Genomic DNA, 17,321 nt, shown 5'->3' on the forward strand with positions numbered 1-17,321 from the left:
ATGTGGTCAATCACTTATTTTTGGAGAAAAGCTCATGGAATAACTGGTTTTTACCTAACTCCATTTATGAAAATAGCCACTGTGGCACATTGGTTTTTGTCAAAGAGGTGGTTTTCCCCTGTCTTAAAGTGATTACACATGGAAAGCACCAAACTACCAATTAATGTAATTTGTTTTCATGGATTTTTGCTTTGTATATCATTGAGGCATTAACTTTCAAAGGTGAACGGTAAATGGTGAGCCAAAAATTGAGCGTGGGGCCATCCTGGCAACTGAAATGAGAGCAGGGAAGGAAACAACTGCCTAAGACTTTAACCCAGATTCGCCTTTGACTGCGGATCTTAAACTAAGATTGATAGAAAACAGTTTTGGGGTTGAAATAATGCATACTGATTTATAGAAAATGCCATTTGCTGTATTTTTCTTTTATGTATTAGACTTAATGAATAGATATGCCTTTTTATTTTGTGGTGCCCTACCATTAAATGATACCATCAGGTTTTTTCTGCCTAAATAAATTCAAATTCTTGTCACCTACTATCTGTACAGGAAGATTTGAGACATTATTCCTAATTGAGATTTTTACTGAATATCTTTTAAAGATAAATTTGTTTTATTCTTTCACCCACTATTTAAAAGGATTTTCACATTTTTATCTTCTAAAGGAATTGTCAATGAGAAACTAAAACTGCATAGACTATACATTAAAATCACTTTAGTTTTTAAAGCTGTCATGAACTGCTTCAAAAAAATGCTAAGTTGCCATTGTTTAATGTCTGTCATTTTATAATGCTTTAGAAGTTATCTATCCTGTAAAATTATTAACTGATGCTAAAATTGCCTTGTAAGTATTAGGACAATAGCAATTTTGTAACAGCTGGGACACTGCCAATGTAAGATAAGTACATTTTGCTCTGTAGATTCATAAAGTGCTTTGAAATGGTTTGTAACTGATGGATGGATGCATTTTCTAAGTGTAGAAAGCAATATTTTGTAGAAGGAAATGGCTTGAAAGCTGACACACATGCATGCAAATGCCATTCTCTTCAGTAAGTAATTTGCTTTTTCTTTCAAAAGCATAAATGGCATAGTTAGACACATTATTTTGTATATTGCACATAACAATACAAGATGCACAAAAACAGCAAGTACAAAACATTTCATATTGATAGAAGAACCCATGGCTGTGGTATATGATTAGCATAAATGTATACACACTGAAGTAATGCCTTCAGGATTAAAAAGTGAAACTAGAAAAAAAAAGTTCTGCTAACTTCAGGAAAGGACAATATTTAGAAGGCTTTGCCTCCTTTCCACTAAGTTGTGGCACCTAATCCGAATACAATGAGGATCTGTTTAATGGGCCTACTTTGGCCGGGAACCACTAAAGAGCATGGCGCCAAGGCCCTGTCAATGTCAATCTGGAACAGGAGCCCGTTGGCCGTATCTGATATCTCTGCGCTTCGTTTAGTAAAAGTTCTGCCATGGATCTTCCCTTACAAGTGTTCAGAATCAACCCTTAAACACACACATGCACTAATCAGAAGCCGTCGCCTGACCCAAACCGTGTGTGTTTTCGTCTAGAAGGAAGACAAAGGTGAATCGTCTTTCAGAGACACTTGATTAAAATCACAGTTCGGAGTTCCTGCAATCAGGAATCATGGCCGGCTCTGTTCCTGCTAACCCCACTTTTGTCCCGCTGTGTTATTATTGACATTTTATCTCCCGTGTCGACACAGGTTTGTCTCGATGTCTTTAAAATGTGCTCAGTGGAGTTGGATCCTTTCCCTGTAAGTGTTCACGTAACACCCATTAGTTAATGGCAGGTGTGAGCTGTCAGTGAGAGGAAACTATCCCCCTGAGGCTTTGACATGTTTTCTGATTTTTAATAAAACGATAACTTGGACTATTTGGGGCAGGCTTTCTTTAATACCCTCAAATGGAAAATTAAAATGGACCAGAACCACAGGCAATGGGGAGTGTCCTCGGTGGTTGACAACAAAGAAACCATCTGCATTTTGATTTGGGTTCCTGCCATGTTCTCTGAACGTTCTTTATGGGATCATTTGATCAAACATCCTGCCTTTATAGGATCCTTAAATCTATTATACAGCTTGCAGTTCTCCATTGAATTCATTGGCCGGTTTGTTAGTTGATCACTGGATATTCAACTTTTGAATAGCTCCTTTGAGCATTCAAAATCCCTGCCCTGCGACTTTGGCAGAGAAGAAGAAGAAGGAGAAGGAGAAGGAGAAGGAGAAGGAGAAGGAGAAGGAGAAGGAGAAGGAGAAGGAGAAGGAGAAGGAGAAGGAGAAGGAGAAGGAGAAGGAGAAGGAGAAGGAGAAGGAGAAGGAGAAGGAGAAGGAGAAGGAGAAGGAGAAGGAGAAGGAGAAGGAGAAAAAGAAGAAGAAGAAGAAGGAGAAGAAGAAGAAGAAGAAGACGAAGAAGAAGAAGAAGAAGAAGAAGAAGAAGAAGAAGAAGAAGAAGAAGAAGAAGAAGAAGAAGAAGAAGAAGAAGAAGAAGAAGAAGAAGAAGAAGAAGAAGAAGAAGAAGAAACCCTGTTTAACACAGCACAGGTGTTTATGTTCAAGATACTATCACTGGAGGGAACCTCATTCCTCAATGGGGAGGATTCTTTCACTAAGAGCTGAAATACATGCATCCCCACCTCTATCCCCTTTGGATTGTAGGACAAGTAGAATGCTGTGGTCAACCTTGTTAACTTCTCCTGGTTTAATGAGATCCACAGCTTACTAAGTAACTACCCACTCTCAGGTGGTTCTCTATTTAGACCTCCTATAGGGAAGCAGCAAGGTACAAAGGAAAGAGCTCTGAATTTGGAGGCAGAGAAGCTGGGTGTGAATCCCACACCTGATCCTTACTCTCTGTGTGACTTTGGACAAGTGACAACCTCAATGGGCCTCATTTTGCTCACCTTTAAAATGCAAGGGTTAGGCCAGATGACTTTTTAATGTCTCTTCCAGATCTAAATCTCTGACCCTATTTTCTTCACATCTTTTATTTGTTTTAGTATCTTAATCAGGTTCCATAAGTAAGCATTCTTAATTAGCTGTTATTGCATGAGTTTGTATTGCATAGATATATGCTATCAATTTTATATCTTTACATGTTAATTCACTGCCAAATATTGAAGAATAAGAGTAGAATGAAAATAGAGCTTTTGAGAGCAGAGGGAAAAAGTAGCTTTCCTACCAAATGGAATTCATCTGACTCTACAGCAGAGTTTCAGACAATAATTCTGTGCTCATGCTTGCTATAGCCTTCAACTTCCTGACATTTGAGAAGCGTTAGGGACAGCTAGAATTTTCCATTGTGCAGGACCTCAGAGCTAGAACCTAGTTTTGCTTCTTGCCCTTGGTGCCAAGGTCTCACAGGAGAAAATTTGTCTCTGGTTGGTGAAGTACATAGAAAGCTATACTTGCAGCCAAGAAGACCTCATTTTGAATCCTGCCTCAGAGACTTGCTAGCTGTATGATCTGGGTAAGTCATTTTCCTTCTCTTCTACTTGGTTTCCTTTCAGCCTCAGTTTCCATCTAGAAAATGGGGATATCATGTGTAATATAATGAACTAATGTATCTAAGATGCTTTTCAAACCTTAAAAATATATAAATGCTAATTATTACCTTTCTTCCATCAAATGGAGAAAATTTTGGCAAAAGGTGCTGGGATCCAGAAGATTGATATATTTGTGTTGATGTTCACAGAAATGCAGAGTGTAAATGGGCTACCGTTCTCTCCTGTGTTCTACTGGACAGGCACATAGATTGGACACATCACGGCGAGAAAGAAATTGAAATACAACATGAATAATCATGTGGAGCTCTGCTTGTAAATATGTGTGCATCTGTTTGTTTTTATGTTCCTTTTCTATGAGGTGGAGCTTGATCACACATTCAATGGTTTAGGTCACAGATGTATGTATATGCACCTACATGTATATAGAGGCATATGCACATGCATGTGTAGGTATAATCCACATGTACAGAAAACCAGAATAATCTACGTGTAGCTATATAAACACATATATGTATGCAAACACATGTTTATGACAAGGAATGCATATACATATGTGTTTGTATATATGTGTGTGTATGTATGTTGTGTGCATGTATGCATATGTATGTATCTGTCCAAACCACAGAATGTATGCCCAAACTTCACCTAGTATATAAAGTAAACACAAATTTCCACTAAGGAGAAGGAATATTGCCTAAAACCTAGTCATCATTGTTACCAAATATCTAATACTACATTTTCAGTACACACGTATCCAACATTTGTATAGTTCTTATGATATGCTAAATGCTTTAAAATTATTATCTTACTTGATCCTCACAACCACCCTGGGAAGGAGATGCTATTATCTCCATCTTACAAGTGAGGAAACTGAGCCACACAGAGGTTATGTGACTTGCCCAAGGCCACACAGCTAGTAAGTATCTGAGGTCAAGTGTCTTCCTGACTCTTTAAGCTTGGTGCTCTATTCACTAGGTCACCTAGTTTAGAGAACAATAGAACCAGTGAGCTTTTGAAGTGCGAAGAAGCAAATACGCGCACTCCAAGCACCATTTGCAGTAAGATGTTTATTTAATAATGAGGCATAATGATGATGATGATGGTGATGGTGATGGTGATGATGGTGATGATGATGGTGACTATGAGTGTCTATTCACAAATTTTATCTCATTTGGTCCTCACAACAACCCTGGAAGCTAAGTGCTAATTTTACTCCTATTTTATAGACAAGAAAAATGAAGCAGACAGAGAGAGGTTAAATTATTTGTTCAGAAACACACAGGTGGGAAGTGTCCAACGACTGATTTGAATGGAATGTCTCCTGACTTCAGGTCCATTATCCTTTCCACGGTGCCAACTAGCTGCCTCACTTAGAATCAGGAGTCCAGAAGTTTGAACTCACTTACTAGCTGTGTGATGTTGGGGGTGTCAGACACGTAGATCTAATATCTTAAATCATTCAACTTTTCGAAGTTTCAGTTTCCCCTGGTCAATAAATTTGGTTGCCCACCCCTGCATTAGGTGATTTCTGATGTCTTTTTCAGGTCTTCACAAGGTAGTCCTTTAAGAAAATACTCCAGGAATGTTTATTATAATGTGTCTTTAATTCTGCTTGGTAATTTGTCTAAGCACAGGTTTGCACTTTCAACTGGCATGTTGTATAGTAAGACAAGGATTTGACTTGGAGTCACAAGTCCTGGATTCAAATTCTTGTCTATCACTTAGTAATTGTGATGCTGGTAAGTCCGTTAACTTCTGTGAGTTTTAGTCCCCTCGTCTGCATAAAAAATGGAGCAAGTGGGAGAATACATCCTTCACAGGGTTGTCATGAGGCAAACACTTTGAAAACCAAAAAGTCCTCCATTAAATCTGTTATTCAGAAGAATAGCCAAGGTCTGTTAGGGACTCGAAATAAGCTGTGTCTCCATCTTGGTGTTCATGTCTGTAAGGATGGGTGTTTCTGAACATTGAAAATGAAAGGTTACAATAGTAAATGTCAATTGGACCTCAAATTGGGAGGGAAGGAAGCTGAGGAAGAAAGTTTACTCTCACAGGAAATGTCAAAAAGTGCTTCAATATGCAAAATATGAAAAAAAATGTGCTGAGAAGAAAGCTGTAAATTCAGGTCAGGCGAAGGCTCGGATCCCTCCGAGTGATGGCTAACTGTCATATTGTTAAAAAAAAAAAAAAGAAAGAGAAGAGAAGACGCTAATTAGAACTTTACCCACAACGTGACAAAAATAATTTACCTCATTTCTCTGCTATTTGCGGCTCCATCGACATCCTTAATATTACTAAAGCTGTTTACTCTTTTCAGATGACTGCCGAAAGAGAGAGCCATCATTTTTCAAGGACTCATCAGCGGCTAAACGTAAACTTCTAGACTATTCTGTACTTCAGATTGTGAAAATATGTCTGATGCCAGAGAAATAAGGAGCTGTATTGTCTTTGGAGGAATAATCACAGTATATGAGATAAGTTCACTGTTTTGGAAAGTTTGGCTATTACCAGACTTTGGAAGTATGACATATATCTACTAAAATAATAAAGTTGTTTTGCTTTATTTTTTGTAAAAACAAAATATTTTAGTGGCTGGACTTAATATCAGGAAGTTACTGTTGTTCAGTCTTTCCATTCATGTCCCACTCTCTGTGACCCCCTTTGGAGTTATCTTGGCAAAGATACCAGAGTGGCTTGCAATTTCCTTCTCCAGTTCATGTTACAGATGAGAAACTGAGGCAAACCGGGTCTAATGACTTGCCCAGGGTCCCACAGCTAGTAAGTGTCTGAGGCCACATTTGAACTCAAGTTTTCCTGATTTCAGGGCCTGGTACTCTATCCATTGAGCCACCTAGCTGCCCCTGACAGCAGGAAGATTTGGAGTATACATCTGACACTTGTTAGTTGTGTAACCATGGGCAAGTTAACCTCTCTGCCATTCAGGTTCTTCAACTGTGAAATGGAATTAATACTACGTATATTTAGCTATTGTGAGGCTCTAATGTAATTATGTATATAAAGGACTTTCCCAGATTTAAAGGGTCATAAGAATACTAACTCCTACTTTTAGTTTTTGACTATTTTGATATTAGTTGGTGTAAAGGCAATCAGTGAATGGGAAGATCTTCCGGGCCCATTCACTGGGCTTCAGGGGCGAGGCTCTCAGGGTCCTGGGGGGAGTGGCTAGGACAGGAGCCAATGGAAGCTTGTGGTGGGAGGAGCTTGCTGAATGCTTGGAGCAGAGCTAAGAGGCAGTTGGTGAGGGCAGTTAAGAGCTGAAGGAGAGAGGAAGCAGTCAGCTAGCTGGAACACAGCCTGGAGATTGTGGCAGAAAAAAGCAGGACTGAGCCTCGTGGAGACCAGAGAGTGCTGAGCAGGGGCTTGGGGCCAGTGGGTGGTCTTCTTACTGGAGGGCCCTGGCACTGGGGAGGAAGCCCCAGTATGGTTTGGCTTGCTGCCATCATGTTTTCTGTGACCTCCTGGTCACTATTGTGAGATGGGCATACTGGTTTTGGAAGGTTCTTGCCAGGATGTCGAACTGGGGACACTGGTCCGTGGGTCTGCTACTTTTGAGTTTCAATAAATGCTTTAACTCCTCTGCCTTCTACTTAGAGAGTTCCTTATATCCTGCGATTCTGGACCATTCAGGCACATTCGTGGTTATCTTTGAAGTCATGAATTCTGCCTTAATGATATCGTTGGTAGGAAAATAAATTGTAGAGAGTTGGTTAGATGTTCTTATGTAGGCCTCTGGAACCTGGTATATTTGTAGCCCCCCAACAAGTTATGTCTTGCTCAGTATTTTCCATAGGAAATTAGTCTGCAATATCATGATATCTCCTCCACTGCTCTGTGTCAGTTAGCCAGATAGCATTTATAAAATGCTTAGTATGTGCCTGGCATTGTGTTAAGCATTGGGGATGCAAAGAAAGGCAAAAACAAAACAAAACAAGCTCCTGTTGTCAAGGAGATCACAGTCTAATGAAAGAGACAATTTGCAGACAACTCTGTACAAACAACATATATGTATTTGGATGTAATCAACAGAGGGAAGGAAGACAGAAAGATCAAGGACCGTGAAAGACTTCTTGCAGAGGGTTGTTTTTAAGGGGCAGCTAGGTGGCCCAGTGAGTAGGGCACTGGCCCTGGAGTCAGGAGGACCTGAGTTCAAATCTGGCCTCAGACACTTGACACATGTACTAGCTGTGTGACCTTGGGCAAGTCACTTAATCCCAACTGCCATGCCAAAAAACAAACAAAAAAAGAAGGTTGTATTTAAGCTCAGACTTGAAGGAAGCCAGGAATTCCAGGAGTTAGAGGCTAGGAGGGAAAGCATTCTAGACATAGAGTGGAATCACGTAAAAGGCATGGAGTTGGGAAGAGTGTCATGTGTGAACTACAAGGAGACCAGGGTCACTGAATCACAGAGTTCTCTCCACCAAGCGTGGAGAGTGCATGGTATGGTAGACTTCTACTCTGACTCAGACTCTTCTCAATTACTTCTTTATTCTGAATCTCAGCCATCAAACTCATTAATCAAAATGGATATGTTTCCCATCACCTGGGTCTCCTTGTGTCCATGATGATTAATCATTGTATAAAGGTCACTGGAAAAGTGTAACTCCTATAGTCCATAACTTTAGTTCAAAAGAAAGGATGGTGTCTGAGGTACCTCGTAGTGGAAAAAATGAGACTGAGAAGACTTGGAACCAATTTACCCATCCCAAGAAGACATGAAATCCTTTCAAGACTGTGTCTAGGAATTAAAGGTGGTCTTTTTATGGGGGGGTCATAATCCATTTGTGATTATGCTATCACTTACATATTTTCCTACAAGTATCAAATTCATATATCTAAGGCTTCACTGAAAGTTTGTACAATACAATCTTATAGGACACTATATTACTGTATTTAGTTGGTGTTTCAGAAATAGCTTTTTTCAGTAAATTGGTTGTAATCTCAATTCAGCACATTTTATTCAGTTCAATAAGCTTTTCTTTAGACCTTTGTACATGTAGAGAAGTGAGCTAGGTACTGTGGGGATGTCAAGTTTAGATGATACATGGTCCCGGTCTTCATGGATCTTATAGTTTTAAAAAGAAGCGTAAAATGCTTAAAGAGCTATTTCAAAACACTCTAGTGCATCAGAAATGTACATCCAAAGTGCTAATGATAACGGCAAATATTTTGGGGTGGTAGAAAAAGTCATGGAAGGCTTTCTAGAAAAGATGGCACTTGATTTGGGCTTTAAAGGATGGGTAGAAATCCAAAAGGTTGACATCAGAGGCATTCGAGGTATAGGTAATAGCAGGAGCAAAGGCAAAACTTTGGGTTTGTAGCTCAAGGATGATGAGTAGTCAGATTTAGTCAAGGAATGGTAAGCATGAAGGGTAATATCCTATCCAGTCCAATCCAAAAACATGTATTAAGCACCTACTCTGTGCCAGGCGCTGTACTAAGTGCTGGAGATACGATTAATAAAAAGAAAGATAGTCCCTTGGCCTCAAGGAGTTTACAGTCTAAGGACTGCAGGGAAACATCACACAAAATAAGGCAGGGAAGCAGAGGGGAGGGGATCCCAGGGGCTACTTAGTGGGGGCCATTTTGTTCTGTGGAATTGCAACAGATGCAAAACTGGAGAGAGCTGAGAGTCTAATTTCTGCCCTCCATAAGGATGGTATTGGGAAGAGTTTGATACTCTGCCCTCCAGCCTTCCAATTAGAGGGGAGAGGAGGCTGAGGGAGGTAGCACCAACAAGAGCTTATGTTAGCAGCATGGTGGTGACTTTAGAAGTGAGGAGCTTATCCTGGGAGGGTCATCGCATTCCACGAAGTTAAAACCAGGCAGAGGAGTCTATGCGAAGTGGAATGATGAGATAGGAAAAAAAAGGTTGAAGTAGTTTGATGTCAGGTTGTGTAAGGCCTTGAATGCCATGAAAAATTTTATTTTTTAATTCAGTAGTCAAGAAATACATTTTGGGGAGTAAGGGCTCAATGACCAGATCTCAATGTAAGCAAGACTAATCTGCAGCTAGTGTGAAGGGGGGCATGAATGCTTGCAAGGAGGCTATTGTAGTAGCAGGGGTATGTAATGGGAAATGTTGTTCCTAGGTAATGGCAGTGGAAATAGAGGAACAGGGACAAATTGAGAGATACCGTGTAACTAGAACCACTTAGACAAGGAGACAAAACATGAGGAAAGATATCAAAAACAAGGGATTGATAATACTGCTGGCTAATATTTATCTAGTGAGTTAAGGTTTATAAAGCGACACATAGACGCATGTGTGTATGTGTTTAGCTGGGTGACCCTAGGCAGGTCACTTAACCCTGTTTCCCTCAGTTTCCTCATCTGTAAAATATCTTGGAAAAGAACAGGGCAAACTACTCCAGAATCTTTGCCAAGAAAACTGCAAATTGAGCCACAGAGTCAGATGTGACTGAAAAACACCTAAACCCCATAATGTGTGAGTGTGTAAAATCTCATTTTGTTTTCATAAATCTCTATGCATTAGGTTCTATTATCATCCCCATTTTACAGATGAGGAAACTGAGGCCGAGAAGTCATGACTTTCCCAGCATCACAGAACTAGCAAACTTCTGAGGTACTGTTTGAACTCAGGTTTTCCTGATTCCAAGTGCAGTGCCTACATGAAGGATCCAATTACAAACAGTAAAGGTGAAATCAGACAGAAGAGCAGATTTGAGGGGGAAGATATGAAATGTGGTTTTGTGCATGTTGAGTCTGAAGTGCTGGTAGGATATTCAGAAAGAGCCATCTTGTAGACCATGAAAAAAGGATTGGGACTATGGAGAGAGGTCAGAATTAGAGATATATCTGGGGGTCATCGGCTTTCAGATGGTAGTTGAAGCTGTAGCCACGAATGACAACTTTGAAGAAGAGTGAATAGAGAAGGGAGAGGAAAGGACCAAGACTAGATCCTTGAGGATGACTCACCTTAAGGAGTCACCAGAGGAAAAGGAACCAATGAAGAGGACAGAGAAGGCTTGGTTAGAGTTAGGAGGACAAGAAGTCAAGGAAAGAGACACAATCTAGTAGGAGGGGTAATGGTGTTCAGTGCTGCAAAGAGGTCAAGGAAGACAAAGATTAAAAAAAACCCTCCATTACAGTAAGTTAGGAATTACTGGTCATCTCAGAGGGAGCAATTTCAGTAAACTTGTTGGTGCTGAAAATAGATTGCGCAGGGTTATCATTTCACAAACTGAAGCAGCAAAGAGAAAGGAAGAGATGGGAGAAGAGCTGGATTAAATGGAAAGGCCAAAAGACTTCATTTTGTTTTGTTTTGTTTTGTTTTTCTTTCTGGGAAGGTTGAACATATTTGAAGGAAGATAGAAATACTATTTGGCATCTCTAGTCCACTTTGAAGGTTTGTCGGAGTCGGCCAGTTAGTAGAAGACTGGATGTGAGCTTGTCCTCTTGACTCCAGATCCAGTTCTCTATCCAGGGACCCACATAACTATACCTAGCATAGCAAACTAAGGGCCTGGTCTAGAAGGAGAAACAGAAGATGCATGGAGAGCAGGGTTTGGAGTTCTAGAACAGGGCATTAGAACAGACAAGAAAAAATGGAATAGCAGGACAAATGGAGAAATTACTCTCTGCAAAGAATAGGACTGGAAGGAAAAAGGGTGGAATGGATGAAACTACTTATGTTATTTTAAAGAGTGGAGAAAGGAGATTCAGGGAGTGCCCCTGGTGACGGCCTCAGCATTTTCAGGAAAGGAAGAAGTCAAGTCATTTCCTGAAAGCATGGTGTGTATGAATATAGTTAGGGTACTTGAAGTGAGGAAAAGTCTCTGTGGGGAGTGAGATAAGGAGTCAGTAAGAGTCGATAAAAAGATTGCTAAGTACCAATGAAAGCCCAGAGTTTATTCATTGTAAGTTTGTAGATTTGCCTTAATATTTAAAGCTTTGCTGTCAAGACATTCTTCAAATAAAATTTAAATGACAACCACTATCCAAATTTCTTTTGTTTTAACACCACTAAAAGTGGAAGCATGCTATAGCAGATGTAGAGAGGCAACCTGGAAGCCAGGAGTGCTGCCTCTGATGCATTCATTACTGGTTGTGTAACCCTGGCCAAGACAATGAATTTACCAGGCTCCTGGCAACTCTGGAAAACTTTTAGTTACAGAGAAGGTTCTGATGTGCTCTAGTGTTTTTTTTCCTTCTAGTCAATAAACATTTATTAAGTGTCTACTATGTACCAGGAATTGTTCTAAGCACTGGGGATTCAAAGAAAGGTAAAAGATAGTCTCTGTTCTCAAGGAGCTAACAGTCTAATGCAGGAGACAACATACAAACAAATATCTGCAAACAAGTTCTATTTGGGATGAATTGGAAGTGATAAACAGAGGGAAGCACTAGAATTAAGGGGAATCAGGAAAACCTTCCTGTAGAAGATGAGATTTTATCTGAGACTTGAAGGAAGTCAGAAAAACCAAGAAGTGAAGAAAAGAAGGAAGGCATGGAATGGCCAGTGAAAATGCCCAGAGTACAGAGATGGTATGTCTTGGATGAAAAGCAACAAGGAGGCCAACATCTCCAGTCAAATTATGTGGAGAGCTGTACGGTATAAGAAGACTGGAAAGATGGAGGGAGAAAGCAGCTCACGTGCTCTAGTTTTTGGAACAGGAGTTCCCTACATGAATGTAACCATACGTCTACATCCTGTCCTTATTCTAAGGACCACTAAATAGCAAACTAAATTGTGTGTGTGTGTGTGTGTGCACATGCATGCATTTAGGGTTGGTTTTGGAATCAAGACCCCAGTTCAAGCTTTACCTTTGACTTATGCTAGCCCTATGAGCTTGAGTAAGTCATTTAACCTCCCGGTGCCTCAGCCAATTTTCGGACTATAAGTTACAAATGAGTCCCTAGTTTGCACTGTTGGTGCAGACAAACCATAGGTCCAGAACATATACATATACATATATGAATGTATGTATGTATGTATGTATACACACATATTATATATACATACATATGCACATATACACATACACATAAACATATACATACGTATGCATATATACATATATATTCTATATAAACACATACACAGATGCATATATATTCTTTAAAATTGCATAAATATTGAATTAGGTTCTTCTACCATGTAAACCATTCCATAATAATGAAATAGACACTCACCTCTAGATAGATATTGAAGTTTCCAGAAATACCTAGTTTACTCCCATAGAGAGCTCTGTTCAGGAGAATCCAGAGCAATTTAGGGATCTAATGCTCTAAAACACTTTTTGTTTCTACTTAAATAAGTATTCCCCCATCTGTAAACTTGTTCGATATCAAAGTCATACTGAGCACCCAAAAAGATATTTCTAGCATTACAACTTGTAACAGACCTAAGCTTGATCATATGTCACTCTTCAAGGGGGGGAAATAGCTTTCTCAAAGACTTCATCAGCAAGCATCATGCTGGTTGTTTATTAAATTATTTTATGTAATTTATTCCAAGTTATTATTTTATGTAATTTGTTCCAGCCTATCTTTTTTCTGGATTCCCCACCATTTTGAAGTAGTCTTCTATTACTAAGAATTTAATTTCATGCTGCTCTCAAGTATCTTGAATGGAGACCAAAATGTGTATGAGTTCTGGAATAGGAAAATACTAATTTTGTATAATTCATCCAAGATAAATATGTTAAATGTTCTGCTCCAGAAATGCTTTCAAAAATTTAATCAACCAAAAGAGATACAGGAGAATTCCCTTTGGTAAAGATGAATCCATGAACAGCACATTTTAAAATGTAATCATTATAAAATGTGTTCGAAATAAATCCAAACTTGATATTGAATTAAATGTTCCATTGTCCCTACTTAAAGGCAACTAGATAATGATTCACAAACACCAACATCAGAACATAATATTTATTTAAGTTATTTACCTGTTAGACAGTTTACAAAATCTAGACAACAGCTTTTGCCCTTTAAGAGCTCATGGTATTTTGTTCCACAATATAATATTAATATTTACAACATATTTCCATGAAGAATTGAAATGGGAATTCTTTAAACCAATGAAATCTTCTTATGTAGCAAAATATGCATAGCTGGGCAAAATGTACAGTGCATTTCAAATTAAGAAAGGGGGAAGAGGAGAAGGAGGAGGAGGAGAAGAAAAGTGGGGGAAGAGAGGAGGAAGTGTTGTTCTTGAGTTATGGTACATTTCTATTCATTCATACCAAAACATACTATTTGACTGCACCCACTTTCATCATACTGTTGCAGATATTAATCTGGCTTTATATTTAATGTATGTGTATGGTTATTTTACAACTTTATCCCTTCATTGTAAGGAATTCTTTGTATACTCTTAAGTCAACTCTACACAGAAACACTCTGGGCATGGATGTATATACAAACAATACAATATTTTTCCTGTTACCACACAAAGGAAAGAAGCAAGCAAACAAACATAACATATTTTGGTTTCGGGCTCCTTACAAAATAATTGTTATCAAAAAGGAAATCACTTAGTGTATTATAGACAGTTGACCCAAGTGATGATATGGAAAGAAAGGTCACTCAAAATCTTCCAAAGATTTGTAAATATTAGTGATGGTGAACCAAGGAATTCTTTTGGACATCTGAATAGAAACAAGTGACAATTGATTTGTTCTCTCTTATACTTGCTTACCATAGAGTGGGAACATTGGAACGCTTACAAATTATATTCTGTAAGATAATTCTGGGGTTATTTATGCAGCCCTGATCAGGGGGTTTTGCATCATTATTGTAACTCTGCTGTGACAAGTATGCAGACTTGATATTTTCCCATCTGGATTATCTCCTAGCATTTGGATCTATTTGTTACAATGGCGTGAGTGTGGAAACAGCACATTGGGAGTGGAGAAGCAGAGTGGTGTGGGTGGAGAGGCAGTTTGTAGAGAAGAATGAGCATCAGATTTGGAGCCCAAACATCTTGCTTCAATCCCCAGCTCTGCTGTTCTTCACCCTTTTGACCTTGGTTAAGTCACATCCTTTCTAAGTGTCAGTTTTCCCATCCGTAGAACGGAGCAGTTGTACTAGATGTTGTAATCTAGGCTTCCTAGCAAAGATTAGGAGACCTCTTACAGTGTTTATGGTAGATAGGGATTCTTATTCATCTCCAGGTTGGACTGGATAGATACTGAGGTCCTTTCCAAACTTTGTGTTCTATGATACCACAGGTCTCTGCTAGCTCTAAAGCATCCTGTATTTTGATAAGAACATCTTATCCGGTGATTTCTTGTCTATGAAGGCAAAATCTTAGTACTTGATATTACAGATACTCCTAAATTGTTCAAATTAGAAAATGGTATGAGATCATATAGTTCTATGAATGAGGAACATCTACTGTGAGCAAAGTATTATAAAAGGCATTGAGGAAACATGGATGAAAAAAGGCCATAGTCTTTATGGAGCTTACATAGGAAAGTATAGTATTATTCTAGGTAAGGAGTGCTTAGCAGAAGAATTGACCCCGACTATATGTCATAGGCAAATTTGATGAGGAAGAAAATACTTTCCAGCATAGAATAGTGTGGAAAACCAAATGTCGGTACTGTTTTAGAGACTTCGATTTGGAATATTATGTATCTTTTTTTTAAAGGCCATCTAATCTTTTTGCATGAAGAACCTTTTCCCTGACAAAAGGGGCACTGTCCATTCTATGTTTGCCAAGCCAATCCATGTGATGCAGGATTAAAATCATCCCTCAGAAGCAAGAGGTTTTATCTGAATCATTCAAGGAATCACCTCAACCATATTATTCACATCGTATAGATGCAACCTTTATATATAATAAAAGTAAAATAAATTCGGCCAAACTTTATTCAATACCTACCATATTCAGGAACTGTTATCCTCAGGTTTATTACACTCTAGAAGCATTCATTTAATAATAATTTATGTTCCATAAGATCATAAATTTAGAATCGAAAGAGACCTTAGGAAGCATCTACTCAATCCAGGGTTCTCAATCAACCAACAAGCATTTATTAAGAAATTGCTATTTGCCACCTATGCTAAATGCTGGAAAAAAGAAAGGTAAAAACTGTTCCCACCCTCAAGGAGCTCACCTTCCAACAGGAGAGATAACATTTAAATAACAGTGCACATAGTAGAGTAGATAGGAGGTAAGCTCAAAGAGGAAGACTCTAGAAGCTGGGGTGACCAGGAAAAAAGGATGTCTTGCAGAGACTTGAAGGAAAACTCCTGAGCTGAGACCCGAAAGAAGTCAGAGGTGAGAAGAGAAAGAATTCCAAGCATTGGGGATAGCTAGTGTGAAGTCAGAGAGATGGGAGGAGAGAATATGCTGTCCACCTCCAGATAGAGAACCAATGAACTCTGAGCGAAAATTGAAGAATACTTTTTCCATTTTCTTTATTTTTCTTGCTCTTATATTTGCAACAATGCTGATATGGAAAAGAGTTTTGCATTTGACTTCACACGTAAAATGAGTATCAGATTGCTTGCCTTCTCTATGCGTGGAGCTGGGGCTGAAGACAGGGAAAGAATTTAGAACTCAAAATTCAAAAATGGAAAAATAAATTCATGAACAAATGAATGGATGGATGGATGAATAAATGCATAATAAACAAATGAACAAATAAACAAACAAAAAATGAAGTGGAACTTGAATCCAGGTCTTCCTGATTTCTAAGCCAGGTCTCTATCCACTATACCACATTGTCTTTCTATGCAGCACTAAATAAAGGCTTGTCAAATGAACGAATAGCATTTTTCAGTGGAAAGAGTCCTGTCTTTGGAGTCAGAGATCTGAGTTTGAATTCTGAATATATTACTTATTACCTGTGTGACCTAGGGTAAGTCACTTAACTCCCTGGACCACAAGGTACTCATCTATAGAATTAGAGACTAGAGGACTATACTATATGACTGTGAGGTTCCTCATATCCCCAAATGTATGATTACAATATACTTGAATTCTAATGGGAAAAAGTTAAACCTTTACAGTGGGGGCAAAGGCAACATGTATAGATCCTTCCCTTGCAAAATAGAAATAAGTGAGTGAAAAAACCCCAAACAAACTATTCCCTAAGTAATAATGACTCTGATTATCATTAATTTATATGATCTTGGCTTTAGCCTTAATAGCAAAAAGGGGGATTTTCCCCCCTGTTTTTCTTTAAGTAGCAGGTAATCATTTTAGACTCAAATCATACACACCATATTCATCTACTATACATATACTCTTACATACTGTGGCAAGGGTGGATAAAGATTATTTTTCCGTGAGTTCCTCTCTACAGGACTCAAGGTATTGTAATGCAGATTTTCTTTGATTCCTTTCAAATCCTCTCACATCCCACAGGGATTTCAGTGGTCATTACTGTACTTTCTTTCTAACCACCATCACTCACACACCTTCACTTAAAGACGTGCCAATAAAAGACAATACACAAATATCAGAAAGATTAAATGTTTAAATTTTTAATAATTTACATTCATTTCTCCTTTCTTTGGAAAAAAAATCCCTGTTGTTTCTCACGAGCCTGAATAACTATGGTTGGGGGGCATGTACACATCTACTGAAATAGCCCAAGGTTTGGAGTTGTATGGATAAAAGGCTGTGAAGTTATATAATGTCCTCATTATAACTACTCTGTAAGAAGCTTATGAAAATGAAGAATAGGGAAATAGCTCTCATTTACTGTTGCATTTTCTCCAAATATGACAATTGCTGAAGTGACTGCCTAATAGTTTTTCATGGGCTCAGGCCAAACTCTACAGTCAA

Source organism: Trichosurus vulpecula, chromosome 8, assembly GCF_011100635.1.
Source record: "Trichosurus vulpecula isolate mTriVul1 chromosome 8, mTriVul1.pri, whole genome shotgun sequence".
Taxonomy (NCBI): domain Eukaryota; kingdom Metazoa; phylum Chordata; class Mammalia; order Diprotodontia; family Phalangeridae; genus Trichosurus; species Trichosurus vulpecula.